At 37.7% G+C, this 14,122-nt stretch overlaps 1 long non-coding RNA gene across 1 annotated transcript; it reads left to right on the top strand.

Moving 5' to 3' along the window:
• The first annotated feature begins 729 nt into the window (after positions 1-729).
• On the top strand, positions 730-5,770 carry LOC129437772 (uncharacterized). Its single transcript, XR_008642348.2, has 3 exons — positions 730-776; positions 4,912-5,058; positions 5,489-5,770. It is a non-coding gene; the product is annotated as an uncharacterized lncRNA (long non-coding RNA).
• The last annotated feature ends 8,352 nt before the right edge of the window (positions 5,771-14,122 follow it).

Raw genomic sequence — 14,122 nt, 5'->3', positions numbered from 1 at the left:
GCTGCTTTAAACGTCAATTTGTGCCTTTTTTCTTTTTATTGAACGTATGTGTAAAACTGTGTATACCTTTTGCGTGTTTGCAAACAGAGATTACGTTTCTTGGCGGATCCCATGGCAGAAAGTGACTGATTTGTATGGATCCGGTATTCAGTTGAAGTTTGTTCCTCCTATGTTTTCCTTTATTGTAATGTTTCTTAAAGCATTGTCATCACGTTACGTTTTTTTTTTTAAATGGATTAAAAGTTTAAATGGCTTGGTTTCTGATATGTGTGCAATGCATATGCATTGTTCTTGATTGGTAAATCAATTATTTTATTGTATGAATTGCTAAAGTACATATAAAAGCAATGTCAAGTATTCTGTACCATTTATTCAAATGTATTTCTTCATTTTCCTTTTTTAAATTATTTCTTCCTTATATTTATAGCGTACATATTTGTTCTTAAACTATTATAAAACAAATTAATATGCTTAGGCCTGTTTTTCTTGTGTGTATAATATTTGCAGGGTCAAATGTTGACAGTGGTACCAGGACCCTGACCTCTAGGGATGCCCCCATGCCCTCATCATCAACCACCAGTCCACTGTGCTGTCTTGGCATGCTGCTATTAATGCAGCCTGACAATTTCAGGGCACATCCCAGACTGTGAGTATGCTGTCGCCTCACTGGCCCAGAGGAAACGACAGCAGTATGCCAAAACTAAAAAGCAGGGGAGTACCACCACTACCAACTTCAGTAACCCTGTACACCGAGCGTGCATTAACCTGGAGTGGAGGTATTCTCATATCAGCTGTGTTATATAAAATCTTAAAGCACATTTTACTTTGGTGACCTTTCTGATCTGGAAGAATATTAATGATTTAAAAGCAAGAAAATCCATTTGAAGCTGCTGTGTCACATTTGTTGGAAGTGTTAAATATTTTTTCATATGCACAGTCAGCTTTTAATAATTTTTGGATGGTGGACTTTCAGTGTGTAAACCTATGGTGTGTTTTAGTCAGTTTTGCACTGCTCCCTTCCAAGACTTTATTGACCAAAATAAGGGCTTCGGGGAGTTGTTTAGGGGGCTGTAGGTAAGTAGATTCAGAACAGTTTTTTGGGGGTTGGGTGGGTTCTGTATGGAACCATTGTACAATGTAGATGCCCAGGGACATAGCCAGAATGTTTTTTCAGGGGTGGCCAGGTAAGACGCAGTGATTATTATATTGAGGTGGCCAAAAATTACTAATACAAAAGTATTTGCCTAAAAATGTACTTAAGTACAAAAGTATTGTGATTTATTATGGCTGTATTTTTTTTTGTCAGGAAACTCATGCTGAACTCAAAATAAGTGAAAAGACTCTCTTGGCTCACCAATCTACATTATTAAAAGAAATACATTAATTAATCAGACATGAATGTCTGTTAAAATTATCATCAGCCTAAAACACTAAAGCTAAAAAAATTCTTTAGAACCAAATAAAATAACAGGATTTAAGAGCAGTAAGTGTCATTTCAGGATTTATTTGTTAGATAGTTTAACCGTTTAAGTGTAATAAAAACTTGAATTAAGCACAGGTTCACAGTTTTACTATCTGGAGATTAAAGGAGCCTCCTCAATTTCCAGTTTTTTCCTTGATGCTGTTACGGCAACATACCTTTTAATGTGGCTACCATGCTTTTGCTCTGCAAAAGAAAAGATTCAAAACATTAAATGCATATCTAGAAATCAAATAAGAATATTATTTAAGAAACATTTTATCTGCTTTGGCATGTCACATGTATATTGTACATGTATATTTATATATAGGGGTGGGTTGAGACACATAATCCACGAGACAAGGTTTTTACGGTTAAGAAATCCTCAGTGATAAAAAAAATGAATGGGAAACGGAAATCACATTATTTTGAAATGTTTATACTAATCTAGGACTGTCCCTAACAATTATTTTGCTAATTGGTAATGAGATGATCATGTTTTTTTGTAATAATAATAGATCGAAGTGAGAGAGATCAATAACCTTTAAAACTACATGATAATGACGGTGCAATAATTGGTTCAAATAAAGTATCAAATCAAAGTAAACACATTACATTAATATATAGCCTATTTAATAAAAGACAGCATTATGTATTATAATAAATGCCTGCAGAGGGTGCTAGCTGACCTGCTTCTATTACTTTCACTTTAGATTGAGAAAATGCTTGCTTTAAGCCAAACAATGTAAAATCCATTTAAACATTTAATATTTGTTCTTTAATCTTTAAATCTTTAATAAAAATTCTTTACAATATAAATGATACAACCACTGTCATTCTTGAGCAAGAACATGCATAAGATACAAACACTTGACAAATAATTTTAATTAGAGAGTAAAACCTCTGCTTGATAGTGACCCTAGCAACTTATCAACCCACCTGTGGTCAGTGGACATTGGCATGAATGATCAATTTACTTCTCCTTTCTGTGTTTTTTGTCAGTCTGTAAAATGATAGCTCCGAAATCTTGTTAATCTGTTCGTTTTACTTTCTACGTTAAAGTATTTTTCAAAATTTCCTCTGTCTCAACAGCGACAAGAGGTAATGCTAATTGGTTCACCCCAACAACTTCGCAAAGCCAATGACGTAACCTTAATGGTGGATGGGTCTGCTTTGGAATTTCAAACCAAATAAAAAAATTTGGGGGTGATATTTGATGCAAATCTAACATTTGATCCTCATGTCCAGAATATGGTAAAAGTTTCCTTTTATCATTCTCTGTGGCTGAAAAATTGATAAACTCATTTGTCTTTTCTCGTATCGACTACTGTAATGCTCTACTTGCTGGGGTTTCTAAATCTACCCTAAACAAATTACAGTATGTCCAAAACTCTGCAGCCAGAATTCTGACAAAAACTAGGCAAGGTGAGCACATTACTCCTATTCTGGAGTCCTTGCACTGGCTCCCAGTTAGGTATCGTGTTGATTTTAAAATCCTCATGCTCACCTACAAGGCCTTGAATGGTTTAGCGCCACAATATTTGTCTGAACTTTTAACTGCATATGCCCCAAGACGCAATCTTTGATCCTCTCTCTGGCTTTTTAATGGTTCCTTCAACGCGCTTACGTTCTATGGGTGACCGGGCATTTTCTTCGTTTGCTCCCAGGCTCTGGAATACTCTTCCCATTGAGATTCGACAGGCCGACTCTCTAAGTACTTTTAAATCCACACTTAAAACTTATTTTTTTAGGTTAGCTTATAAGTGATTTTATTCCCTTTGTATGCATCTTCTTTTATATGTTCTTAAATTTGATGTATGTGTATTTTCTAATGTATTTTTTATGATTCTGTAAAGCGCTTTGAGATGCAAATTTAAATGCGCTATATAAAATAAAGTTGATTATTATTATTTTTACTCTGTTACATTTCATAAATAATGCATTTTGGTTTTACATTTAATATTTAAGTACATTAACATACTTTTACTCAAATAAAAGTACACAATTTAAATGTAATTAGGTATTAAATAAATTTTAATATGCAATATTAAAGAATACACAGTATGATTCTATGCTTTAGAATGTAGTGAAGTAATGTTTTTCCCACAAGGAAAACGTGTCTAAATGAGAAACAGCTGTTGTGCGATAGACTGCTTGATAGTGACCCTAGCAACTTATCTACCCACCTGTGGTCTGTGGAAGTTTGAATGAACGATCAATTTACTTCTGTAAAACAATAGCTCCGAAATCTTGTTAATCTGTTAGTACAGTTTATCGCACAACAGCTTTTTTCCCCATTTAGACTGTTTTCGCCGATGTCACGCTGTACTCAAATGCTACCGCTCTGTCTTTTGCCACTCAGTGGGCGTAACCGCAGTCCCTCTCTCCGACGGTGATGTCATGTGCATACCCTCTATAGCAGAAAGGGACAATAAGCACTAGCCTACCAACGCGTTTCATTCAGAACACGTGAACTAGCTGAAATGGGCAAGGAGATCAGTGATTACATAATGGATACCGTAGTTGCAACACGCATTTGGAAAAGTGAGGCGCTAGAGAGTACTATTCGTTTGAATGCAAAATACAATTTCCCATACAAATACAAAATCTGTTGTTTATGAATGCAGTTTTGGTCTCTAAACGATAAGCTGGCTGGCTGCTACACTGACGTGTCACTTGCATGAACCCTGTATTCACGCTTAGAATAACGTTAGCAGGCAAACCAAAACAAGTTCGAAACGAAGCGTGCTTCACGCGTTAGTTTGCCCAGTTACGTTTTTTATCCACTGATAAATAAAAAGGAACGACCGATTTTGTATGTAGTATGTAGTAGAATAAAAAGTAAAATATTTGACTTTAAAGTGTAGAAAAGTAAAAGTACTTGATTAAAGTACAGATACATAAAAAAAACTTAAGTACAGTAACGAATTATATTTACTTCATTACTGTCCACCACTGGGTTTTATGCGGACATACTGTAGAAGATGTGATTCACTGTAAACTGTGGGGTGCAGGGATGTTATGGTAACGGGATACAGCGTGCTTTAAGAGGGATTGTTTATTCATGTTAATAAATTAAAGTAAAAAATGTTCACCAAGTTGTATACTTTATATATAATAACAGATATTATATTTATTTTTATGAGACATTTTTAATTTCTATAAATATTAATACAGAATATGACAAATAATGCAGGATCCCAAAGTGCTTTTTGTCCCTCTCTGCTATTATAGTTTTCAATATGGTGAAATGACATGGAAGCTTTCTAGGACTTACCTGTTCAATGTAAATAAAGAGAAGAAATTCTAAGCTTACAAAGAAAAGTCAGATCATCGGCAGAGGTCATTTGACACAAATGAGGACATATTTATGAATAAACACATTGATTTTAACAAATAAAACTACACATTGTCCCTTTAAAATATCCAGCCGTTATGTTCTGCCGTTACAGCACGCAATGAATCTTGGGATAGTCTCGGCTATGAAGGATTCATTTGTTCTGCAGAGAAATAAGGACTCATTTTGAGGCTTCGGTTGCATCTGAAATTACTTAAATGCTGCCTTCGGAGACAGCTGTCAAAGGCATGAAGGAATCAAGGTATGTCAGAATCTAATGTTTGGTTTACGCCAAAGAATGTGTCTGGAGCACAAATTTAGTGTAAATTAGGTTTTATTTTCACGTCCTTTGAAGGTCACACCCTTCAAATTGGGACACAGCTAATGAATGTCCAACAACAAAGGGGGCGGAGCAACACAAGAGGGAAAAAAGCAAACTAAAAGAAAGGGCAGACACAGACAGAACTCATGACAATTAGTTTTTTTTATAATCTAACAGTGTATTTTATTACAGATATAGATTTAATGCAATGGTTCTATGAACACACAAGTGTTTTTGTAGTGGTTCTGTGCTAGTATTTCTCATTCATTTAGTGTAATTAACAACATGCCATAATTGGCATATAAACATTTTAAAGCTGCTACACACTTTTTGGATCAAGTTAAATTGTCTGCCTTTTTTGTATCCATAGCAAGCTTTTCGAGAGGTGTTTTGACATCAGAGGCATTGTACAAGCGAAGCCAAAATCAAGAATAGCGCCTGACAAGTGGATCCACATCGTCTCGCAGCACAAAGTATGACAACGTAAGGAATACAAAGAGACGGAATATAAAGACCGATAGTAAGTGCCGTGATTTTCAGGATTTTTTTTATTTTAGTATAAGTGAGTGGGGCTTCTTTAAACGCGCGAGTCATTCGCTCATCTCTGACTTAAAAACTGCACACGGACACACACACAGACGTGCTGTTTTTAAACGCGCTCCCTGTGTCTCTTTAAGTTCCTAAACTTGAGTGCAATGATGTCACATAAGGTACGTTTACATGCAACCAAATAATCTGTTTGTAATTGTATTGATGGCTCAATCGTATTGAAAAGTCTTCATGTAAACACCTTAATACGATTGAGGACGATCAGATGCAAATTTGGATCGTATTCAAGGCGTTGGTGTACTCTGATCTGTGATCCGATCAGCAGGAGAAAAGTACGCATGTAAACGCGTGAATCGTAGTTTCTAAATCGGATGCAAAAATACCTTGTGCACATGTATAGAAGAATTGTGCTCCAAGTTCATGTGTTATATTTACCTCTTATATATCACATTCTCGTCACAAACACGTAATAGCATCACGTGCATTATTAAGGTAATGTTAATGGGGTCACGTGCTGTACTTAATTCTGCAGCATTTATGTATTTTTTAAAAAATCAGGCTACTTAAAGTAATAATATAGCGTTGTGCCTTTTGAAAACTGTTTTCATTAACTATATCTGAAAACTTCGTAAGAAGAACTTTCTCCAACTCAGTTTTGACTTTTATCTAGAGATGAAGCGTGAACTCGACAAGAGATGCTGTCTGCAGCGTAGCGTTGCCAAGTCCTCTGCTTTTTTCGAGTCTACCAGGAAGTAGAGGGCTGTAGTCTAAACTGTCCGTTTGCTGTAGGCTTTGAAATTATATTAAAAAAAAAATTATTTGAAATTCTATTAAAGTGAACTTTGAGCTTTATCATTTTGTAGGTATTATTTATGCTCTAACAGCAACATTACACACTAACTTAAGTTTGAAAAATGGTATCAGAAACAACGTGACCTTTGACTCATCCCAGTTTAGTGAACGCACAAACACACACACACACACACGGCTAGAGCAGTGGACAGCGACTGCAGCCCCCAGCAGGGAGGAACTACGAAAGCTGCCTTGCTCAAGTTAGCTAAACGAGAGCGTGTTGTTATTCATCCATTCGCAGTGAATAGTGCTAACGTAAAATACTATATCACAATGTTTGAATTAATACGCATCAGTGTGGAATCATTGTGTGCGTGACAAATTTGTAGGATAGTGAACACGAAAAAACGCATACTAAAATTACTGCAGCTGCAGTGGTTTAAATCTTAATAATCTCATTACAATTTCATCCAGTTGCACGAACAAACTGGATTACAGCGATTCTCAGTGAAACTGGGTGACTGTCAGTTGTTGTGTGTGCATATAAGATTAATGGATGTCACTGGATCACACATACACTCATACTCATTCATTTTCTTTCATGGCGGAAAGGAGACATATTGATTTTATACTGATTTTATACTGAGCAAATGATAGTTTCTAACTCCTCCCCCTAAACCAACTTAACACAAGTCATTATGCATTTTTTACATTTAAATTATTTATTATGCATATGAAGTGGTTTTGCTCCTGGGGACTTTTGGCTGTTTCCTTGTTCTTCATTCTGTAACTTGCTGCACAACCGTAAAAACAACTGAAAACTTGTATGAAACAAATGGTACTCTACCTGCTTATGTTCAGATATAACATTTTCGTGTGTGTGTATATTTGCAGGGTCAAATGTCGACAGTGGCACCCTAGTCTCAGCCTCAGTCGTCACCCCCACAGACTGTTGGCTAAACGTCTGATGTTTTTCGTACACTTTTCTGGAAACCCTGTGAGTAGTTCAGTATTGAAGGTCTGGCTACGCGAGACTACCAGGACCCCGACCTCTAGGGATGCCCCATCATTAACCATCATCCACCAGCTAAGTCCATTGTGCTGTGCTGTCCTGGCATGCTGCTATTAATGTGGCCAGATAGTTTCAGGGCACATCCCAGACTGTGAGCATCCCGTCGGCTTGCTGGCCCAGAGGAAACAACAGCAGCATCAGACCACTGAGAGCACTTTTCTGCCTGACCTTCAGTAACCCTGTACAGCGAGCGTGTTTTAACCTGGTGGAGTTGAGGTATTCTCATATCAGCTGTGTTATATAAAATCTTATACAACAGTTTTTTCTGGTTCTCGAATCAGATTGGCTAAGACCTCTTCTCAGATGTGCGATATTGTACTGATAACATTACTGTAACTGCTTCACCGTTTGTATCATTGTGCCACCTACTGGTCATTTTAGTATTAGTGAGTAGGGCTTCTTTAAACGCGTCATTATCCCATTGAAGATCAGAGTTCTTGGTTGTAAACTTAAATGCTATGATGTCACATTAGGTACGTTTACATGCTACCAAATAATCCATTTGTAATCGTATTGAAAGTTTAATCGTATTGAAAAGTGCTCATGTAAACACCTTAATACGATTGAGGACGACCGGATGCAAATTTGGATCGTATTGAAGGGGGTGGTGTACTCAGATTTTTTTGATCCGATCCGCATTAGAAAAATTTCCATGTAAACGCGTGAATCGTAGTATTTTCTAAATCTGATGCAAAAATACCTTGTGCACATGCTCAGAAGAATTGTGCTCCAAGTTCATGTGTTATATTTACCTCTTATATCACATTCTCGTCACAGAAACACGCAATAGCATCACACGCATTATTAAGATAACATGAGTGGGGTCACGCGCTGTACTAAATTATGCAGCGTTTATGTATGTTTTTAAAACATTAGGCTACTTAAAGTAATAAAATAGCGTTGTGCCTTTTGATATCTGTTTTCATTAAAGGGGGGGGGGGTTCAATGGTATTTCAAGCATTCTGACTTAACACAGTTATAGAGTTGTTTCCTCATGCTAAACGTAGGCAAAGTGTCAAAACATCAGTTGGACATGTTACAGAGTATTTCTGTGCCGAATGCACTTCGCCAGGGTTCGTACAAGTTTCGGAAAGTTTTTTTTTCGATTACAGGTCTAACTGACGTTTCAGGGGTTTTCTATACGTATCACTTCTTTATATGGGCACTTCCCCCAGAAAACCCAGCCCACCCGTCAATCAGCGGGAGACGCTAGAGCTTGCAAACATCTTATCACGCGACAGCTTTGTTTAATTTCAAAAGTCAACAATGGCACGAAAGATGAAGTGTGTTTTTGGATGTAAGGAGAAGAAAGCCAGCCTTATGGAAACAATGGATATAGTTTATTATCCGGGGTAGCAGTGGAGTTTTGCGTGTGTGTTTGATGCGGTGGATTTTCCCAACCGGGTCATGACGGGTTGCACGCGATAAGTAAGACTTCTGTCTTATGTTGGAAATATTATATAAATGACACGAACATGTAGTGAATCATAAGTTAAAAGTGTTGTATAGTGTTGCATGACTCGTACTCGGTCCTCCCACGGTAGTAACTCCTCCATTTTTTCGTACGTTATCGGAAAGATTCGGTAAAGCTAATCTTTCTTTTATAAATCTGATTAAACTAAAGACTTTTCGGAGATATAAAGGATGTCATACTACTCTATAGGTACTGCAGATTAACATCAGAAATGCAGAAACAGCGTGTGTTACGTGAGCTTTAACTATATCTGAAAACTTCGTAAGAACAACTTTCTCCAACTCAGTTTTGACTTTTATCTAGAGATAAAGCGTGAACTTAACGGAGATGCTGTCCGCAGCGTAGCGTTGCCAAGTCCTCTGCTTTTTTTCGAGTTTAGACTTGGGCAACTGTTTAAAGAGTTTCCACCTGTTTTTTTTTTTTCTGCGGGTTAAATATTAAATGGTTTTGTTGCTTAGTAATTGGTATTGGGCTGTGAATAGTCATTGGGGTGCTTTTGGGCTAGTTTTGAACATCCATTCGGATGGTTTTGTTACGTGAATCTGGCAACCCTGGCTGTGTGCTTTATTATCACCAGAAGTTGCTGTGTGTGGTTGTAAAATAAACTGTCTTGTGTTTATGCTCAAGTGGGCTCAGTGATATGTTAATAATGATATTATGGTGTTTTCCTGGTCAAAAAGGGAAAACTCACTGTTGTATGTCTCGAAAGAAACTAATGCATTTTGTGATGTAGATTACCTAGATATTACACTTAATACAAAAATTAGACTATAAATCGAGGGTATGGGGGGCCTACAAAACCTCTCAGCCCCAGGGCCTCACATTAGGTTAAAGGGAAACTTCACCCATTTGCATTAAGCTTTGTACTGTTAGAACCCCAGTCATGTTTTTGAATGGTCGTGCACCATTCCCTCAGTTTCCCCTGAGAGGGGAGAAATACTGATTTCAGTGAGGCACTTCCTTCTTTCAATGATGTAAAAATCGTCATTTTGCGTCATTGAAAGAAGGAAATCCTGTATCTCTATTGAGTGTGAAAGACTACAGACACTCATTCCTCATTTTTCCAAGGTGGGGGCTATGGGTGGGACCCACTCACGCTTCAGACCAATTACAGATCAGTGGGTGGGACTTACGAAAATATACGAACACAGACGGGAAAAAACGATCAGCCGCCATCTTTATGCTAAGCTAAGCTAAACAGAAGTTGTGGAACGAGTCAGACTTTGTTACAATAACAGTGGAAGTTAATCAATATAATATAGAAGAGGGTGATTTCGCAAGCGTGATGCTCTAATCCGCTGTTCATTGCACCTTTATGAACCACAATACAGCAAAGCGCTCAGGCAGATGTAGGAACAGAAGCCCGAGGAGAAGCCGGAGCCTGGGCGTCGGCTGGGTAGAGGAGCCCGGTGAAGAAGCAGCAACCATCGGCCTCTGCTGCGTAGAGAAGCTTGCCTGTTCTCTCGCTGTGTGGCTTCTTTATAACATTTCTGCATCAGATAAGGACATGGACGTTCGTTTGGTGAAGGTTTCGAGGCAACTTTGCGCGCGTTTGGACATGTTTATTTCAAATACGCGTTTGCTTCGGCTTCGACGAGCAAACGCGCTGCGGAGTATATGAGCTTGGACAGACTCGCGCTGTGTGCTTTCGGTTTAAGATTTCTGGATCAGATAAGGATATGAACGTTTGTTTTGTTAATGTTTCTGGTCGCGTGCTTATTTCAAAGACGTGTTTTGGTTTACAAGCACAAGCTCCAAGAGCTGAGGCAGCGCGTATGTGGAGATATTATGCAGGGGACACTTTTTGTGCAGGATGCAGGGGTAAACGGACGTCTAACTAAAGTGAGTGTTTCAATTTTCTTTGTTATACTAAGGTGGCATTTATATACACAATAGCATATCTGAGCGGTGTTTTATATGTCTATATTGTGAGAGCAGTGAGGCTGATATTACACAGATGTAATTACAGTAAACAAGAGACAAAAAGAAAATTGTTAAAACTAAATAAACATTTAAAATGCATACCCTTTTTTAACTACTTGAAAAGACATTTGTACTGCGGATCTGAAACCGCACGTTACTGTTTGAATAAGACTTTGCTACACACCAGGCCAGAGTGTTATTGTGTGTAACACAATGTAACATCACGTTTAAAAGTCAGTCATGATTTGTGTCTGTCAGACACAGTGGTGGTGGCTATTTTCTTTGTTTTACTAACGTGGCATTTATGTACACAATATCATATCTGAGCCGTGTTCCGATTAATGGGAGTGGCTTGCAGTGCTGTGCATTGTGGTGCATAGTGGGAGTTGTAGTTTTTCATACAAATGTGCTCTAAAGTCACATTTTGTCTTTTCTCGGTCAAATAGGCACACAATTATACATTTATGTTACATTTTGACTACAAATATGACTCACTTTCCATAAAGATTAATGTTCCTATCGGTGAAATGGCCCTTTAAGGCGGCCCTGCCCTTACCTAAGTGTTTATACTAAGTATTTTACGTTAGTCTCTGCCAAAACATGGCAGCGGAGAAGCGGTTGCTATAGTTACAAAATCTCACAGCCTAAACAAATCAACGCACGCAGCTCAACAAAAGGCGGATTTGTGTACAATGAAACATAGCAAATAACAGACTGTGCCGCATATATAAAACCTGAAAGTAATTCAAACTGGAAACACTTTAGATTGACGGACGATCAAACCGCTATTCTCCTAATAAATGCGCATCACTTTTCTCTAAGGCATTATTTCGATCGTTAGAAATGCGCGTTGGTACTTCATTTTCTTAACCATAAAATCAGCCATCGCGTGTGACGTTAAGGGACCTGTTATAGTCCCTTAAGTTTTTAAAGGAAAATGAGACTTAAGGACTTTGTAGCAACGCATAGCAGAACTTAAGGTAATAGTTTAGCATTTAAGGGTAAATACTTATTGACAGCCTTAAGGTTCACTTAAGGGTTTTTCTTGCAGCCCATTTTTTATTAAGGGCACCCTTAACCTTATATTTAAGGGATTTCTTAACCTAAGGACTTTAATGCAACCGGGCACAGATCATCAGTATATCAGGACACAAAGCGTTTACATTGTCCATCAAAGTGGCTTCTGTATTTGGATGTATGATTGGATCCCTTGCAGGTAGACGCGCTGGATGAATAGCTGTCAATCACAGATTGCTACAGCTGTCTTTAACCACATGATTTAGGGTTGTCGCGGTAACCGCAATCCTATATTGTTACTGAGAAGCCAACAGCAGAGATAACTAGTAAACCCAAAAACCATGATATTCACATTTTAAGCTTTATTTTTTTAGCTTTAAAGGCTTTATCTTTGTTTATCTGCAACGTCCGCACCGGGGATGCACGTTTCAGCCGATGTAACGTTACTTGACTTTCACCCGCATGCTAATTTTGCATCAACAACAAAATCTGTGTGAAACATTAGGATGACCATCAAGACTTTTTAGTCTGCCTTAATAACGGGTTTTTGATTCGCTCTGAACTTATACCTTTTTTTCTGTAGCGTACTTTGTTTAATCGCATATTTTTAAATCAATCATACGTAGACTGTTGTTAGGTATGTTTCTTGGTAATTTTAATATGATTTAACTAAAAGAGCTTACAATTTCCTAAATTTCCTGTTCATGTCTCTCTCTATAATGCGTAAGAAGTTAAGTAATGTAATTTACAAACACATTTATAAGTAACTTACTTTGCATGAAACCAACACTGAATAAATGTATTTAGTTTGTTATTATCATTTGTACGCGTTTTCAAGTAACTTGAAATGTGTTCAATGAGATACTGCTGACTGAGGAGAAAGAAGCGCAACATTCACGTTGAAATGTCGCCATGGAAACTCAAACATTATAACGATCCATTCTGCCATTAAATATTAAATCACTCCATAAATAGTGGAAACATATTAAACATATGCCTTAATAAGTTGAATACAGTCAGCAGTGTTAATGCTTTTGTATATAGATTTATTTCTAGATACTTTCAAGCTTAGCTAGCATTGCGCCACAATTATGAATTTGTGCGTCTCTCACCTGCGCTCCACCTAACGTCCTTTAGTTTTTGACAGCTGTCAGTGAGAGGAGATGATAGTGGGCTGGGTTTTGTGTGACGTTGACCTGTAAATGCAGATACGATTCCTGGGTTGCGTTTACATTACACTGAGATCCGATCACAAAGCGTCCTCGACTACCTCTGCATCAGGACACACAGATTGGATAACATTCCAATCACAGATGCGTTTACACTTGTCTTTTCAATGTGTATGTGGACAACATCCGGATACAGGTTGCATGTTAATGCCAAGTGTGAACGCAGCCAGAGGTTCCACAATTTTCATTACCTGCTGTACGCGCCCACGGTCCTGTCACTGGGACACAGCGGAGACGTTTCTGACTTATTATAATATTTATTTTCTTTTAGAAAATGACACGTTGATCTAGATTAACCAAAAGTACATCAAATTAATCAACCTTAGAAATATACGCAACATGCACATAATAATATTAATACAAAATAGTGACAAGAAACTTTTTTCTGCTAAATACATGCTTTTATTTAAGGTAGGTTTTAAATGTTTATTTTAAAATATCCAACTGTTATGTTCAGCCATTACAGACACGAAATGAATCTTGTGAGAGCCTCGGCTGTGAAGGATCTATTTGTTTTGTCTTTAACAGCATAGAGGAATGAGGACTCATTCTGGGGCTTCGACTGCGCCCGAAATCTCTAAATTGCTGCCTTCGGAGACAGCAGTCCAGGGCATGAAGGAATCAAGGTATGTCAAAATCTAATGTTTGGTTTACGGCCAAGCATGTGCAGTGTAAAGTTTTATTTTCACGTCCTTTGAAGGTCGCACCCTTCAAATTGGGACACAGCTAATGAATGTCCATGACAACAAAAACGGGGTGTAGCAACACTGGAACAAGTGGGAACAAGGCAAACTAAAAAAAAGGACACACAGACAGGACTCGTGACAATTTAATTTTTGTTATTCTTTAACAGTGTATTCCATTACAGATAAACAGATCTGCATACAAAGACTCACAATCACCAGTGCCAGTTATACTTTGTTTATAGACCCCTTAATCGCCTACGTC

This window comes from Misgurnus anguillicaudatus, chromosome 24 (genome assembly GCF_027580225.2).
Source record: "Misgurnus anguillicaudatus chromosome 24, ASM2758022v2, whole genome shotgun sequence".
NCBI lineage: Eukaryota > Metazoa > Chordata > Actinopteri > Cypriniformes > Cobitidae > Misgurnus > Misgurnus anguillicaudatus.
This window is presented reverse-complemented; position numbering and strand designations above follow the sequence as displayed.